Source organism: Tupaia chinensis, unplaced genomic scaffold (genome assembly GCF_000334495.1).
Source record: "Tupaia chinensis unplaced genomic scaffold, TupChi_1.0 Scaffold000580_1, whole genome shotgun sequence".
NCBI classification, from domain to species: domain Eukaryota; kingdom Metazoa; phylum Chordata; class Mammalia; order Scandentia; family Tupaiidae; genus Tupaia; species Tupaia belangeri.
Genome location: NW_006160096.1, coordinates 19,166 through 22,626, shown reverse-complemented (window position 1 = coordinate 22,626; position 3,461 = coordinate 19,166). Strand labels below are relative to the sequence as shown.

Here is a 3,461-nt window from a genome sequence, read left to right as displayed (position 1 = left end):
CTGGGGAACCATTGTGGCATAAGATTATCTCAAGGATGTTTCTCTTTCTTCTTTCTTTCTCAAAGAATAAACTTTTAAAAGATAATGAGATCGAATCAATAAAACATCTCCCAACGAAGAAAAACCCAACACCAATAGCACCACTGTTGAACTTTGTGACAAAAACTAAAACCAATTCTCATCAAATTACTCAAAAAACATTGAAGTGGAAGTTACCTTCCAAAACTCATTCTATGAAGCCTGCTTTAAAACAAGACAAAGGTATAAAAAAATGAAAATTGGTTTGTAACCAATATCAATGATAAACATGGATGAAATTCCTTAACAAAATACTAGCACATTGACTCAAAAAAACAGCACAAAAAGATTATACAGCATGATTGAGTGGGTTTTATCACAGGGATGCAAGAATAGTTCAAGATATGCATATCCACAAATGTGGTGCACCATATATCAACAGAATAGAAGATGAAAATCATATGGCCATTTCAAAAAGCATTTTTTGACTATTTATAAACTTTTGGAATTTTATTTTAAAAAATCACAACTGTGAACATTGTTACACTTAAAGGCCTTCTGGGTTCTCCACAATGATACTGAGCATGCTCACAAGGGTTTGGGTTCTCACTGTTAAGTCTTAGTTAAACAAACATCTTTAAAAGGAGGGGAAAAATCTCAGCACACTACCATTTAACTTGTTTTAATATTCCTTCAGAAATGATGAAAAATACTAAATACGGACAAGGGATGATCATAATGTTGTGGCTAACATTATAAATATGGAATTATAAATTTAAAACATTTTCTGGTTTAAAAATGAAATCTGATAGTCAATGCAGCTCTGTGGGATCTTTGTACCCATTACAGCAGATCTCTGCCCTCCTGGCTGTGCTCACCTTTATTTATTTTTCCAGGTCCTCTACGTCCACCTTGTCTTCCTTCCATCTGCTCTATCAAAGATCCAGTGGCCCCACCATGGTCACTGAGTCTTCCTGCACCAAAGCCACCTTGGCCTATGCCCTGGTCACCACGAAAGCCACCTCTGTCACCACCATGGCAAACTCTGAACATTCCACTGGGACCACCATGGTCCATGAGGCCACCTCTTCCTCCCCTTCATGCCACCAGGGGTGTCTCTGCCATGATCTCCACCCATGGTTGGGAATGGTGGCTTGATGAAGCCTACAGGCTTTGGGGCCTTACACTGGTTTCATTCTGTCCTCCAGGTGAAGTTCTGGTTTCCATAACCCAGATTGGGACACTGCCAGTCACTGCTTCGATGGTGGACATTTCCTCCTCTGGAGTGGTTCCCTCAGGAAGCTCAGGGTCCTCTTGGAGGGAAGCCTACTCTGTCTCCTCCATGGCCTCCCATGTGACCCATGGGGCCCCAGAGCCTCCTGAGTCCCATGGACATCCACGGACCAGGGGCAGCATACTTCTGCCCTTATGTGGTGGCATTCCACCTCTCATGCTGTTTATTAGAGGCTTCTTCTGAGTAAGAGAGACTTTAAGTTTGCTGCCTTGAAAATCTTTCCCATAAAACCACTCCACAGCAGCCTTGGTAGTTGGTGGGTCTTCATAGGACACTGCAGCATCACCTTTGAGCTTTCCTGTCTCCTTGTCCAGGTAGATGTGGATCATGGGCTGCTTAGTCCTCTTGTTCATCTTAACCACCCCATATTGTTTAAAGAAGTCTGCCAGATCATCTAGAGTCACATTGTCATTTAATCCTTGCACATAAATTGAAGTTGTCAGAGTCTTCATCCAGATCTATGGGTGGGCCTAGGTCAAGATCTGGTCCTTCATCCATGGGTCCACCAGACTTATTGAAGCCACATCATTCTCCAGCACTGCCCATTCCACCACGCCCTCCTCCCTGCCCACCTCTGCTCATGCATCCACAATCAAATCCCCCTCTTCCTCTGCCCTGGTTATCAGGGTCACTCATGCTCCTGTTCTCTCTTGGTCTGGAAAATCCCCGACTCCTGCCCATAAACACCCACTGGGGTGGTCCTATTGAAATGAATCCTTCTTTCTGTAGTTGCTGCTCTGTTGACTATAATGATTTGGAGCCTGGTTGTAGAATCCTGCTGGGGGGGGTTAACTAGTGGGAGGCTGCTGCCCATACTGCTTTATTGACCATAGCTATTCTGCTCAGTTGCCCATAAGTGTTCTGCTGAGAGTAACTGTTCTGATCATAACTAGTCAGCTGTGTAAAGAAATAGCTAGTAGGAGGATAGGATGGAGGTGAGGTGACTGGCTGCATGTGGTAACTCTCAGGTACGTGTGGATAACTGTAGTTACTCTGTTAATATTCTAGGTTGGGCTGGTTGTAACGCCCTGTGCTAGATTGAGGTTGACTAGTCTCAACAGGCTTATTACCATCCCGTGGTCTTGCAGGTGTAGTGGCTACAGGCTGCTGCCCATAGGCTAAGTAAGCAGGTTGGGTGCCATATGTAGACTGAGTTGCTTAGGAGGCCTGGGTGGTGGTGATTGTAGAGGTGGTGGTATAATAAGCACCAGTGCCATACCCCTGGACAGGCTGGCTGTATGCCTGGGGGGCAGTTGGAGTAGTATAACCAGTAGGAAGTTGTCCATAAGAAGTTGTATAGGCGGTCTGCCCATAAGTTGCAGTGGTTTGAGCCTGGGTATAGCTGACATTGGTGGGCTATCCATAGGTTCCATAGCTTTCTTGCTCATAAGCTAACATTGGTGAGCTGTCCATAGGTTTCATAGCTTTGTTGTCCATAAGTCTGGGTGGACTGTGCATATCCTTGAGTGGACTGGGTAGTGTAAGCACTGTAGCCCTGCTGGGCTGCAGCTTGACTATAGGTACTGTAATCTGTGGATGCCATTTTCTTTTCTTCCTTCTCATTCTCTCAACGCCTGCCTCTTTCAAAAAACATTTAGCAGGTGACAAATTTCAACATCATTTGCAACCAACAGACAGCATAATGGTTAAATTGCTGGACTCTCACATAGTAGACTGCAATTTGAGTCCCTGACCCAGTAGCTTAAAACTCATGCCCAAAATCCAGAGAGAATAAAGGAAAAGAAAGAATTGTGGAATTATCTTCCCCCACGGAGAGTGATTTCTTACTTTCTGTCTCTCTGTCTCTCTGTGAATACACACACCCTATAGCAAAAATATCTCTAAAGAAATTTGACAATATTTATGATAATGACACTAAAAACATTAGGTATAGAATGAATGTACCTCAACACGATAAAGGTAATATATGGCAAACTACTGCTGACATCATACTAAATGGAGAAAAGATAAAAGTCAATTCTTTAAAAACTGGAAGAAGACAAAGATGTACACATTTACATTTACTACTTTATTGAATGTAGTACTGACAGTCCTAGCCAGAGTAATAAGGAAGGAACACAAAATAAAGGGCATTTAAACAAGAAAGGAGCATGTCAAATTGTCTCTCTTTGCAGACAATATGGATATA

The 3,461-nt window shown here is 43.0% G+C and overlaps 1 pseudogene; it reads right to left on the bottom strand.

Moving 5' to 3' along the window:
- Positions 1-861: 861 nt before the first annotated feature.
- Positions 862-3,006, bottom strand: LOC102498280 (RNA-binding protein EWS pseudogene; annotated as a pseudogene).
- Positions 3,007-3,461: the final 455 nt, after the last annotated feature.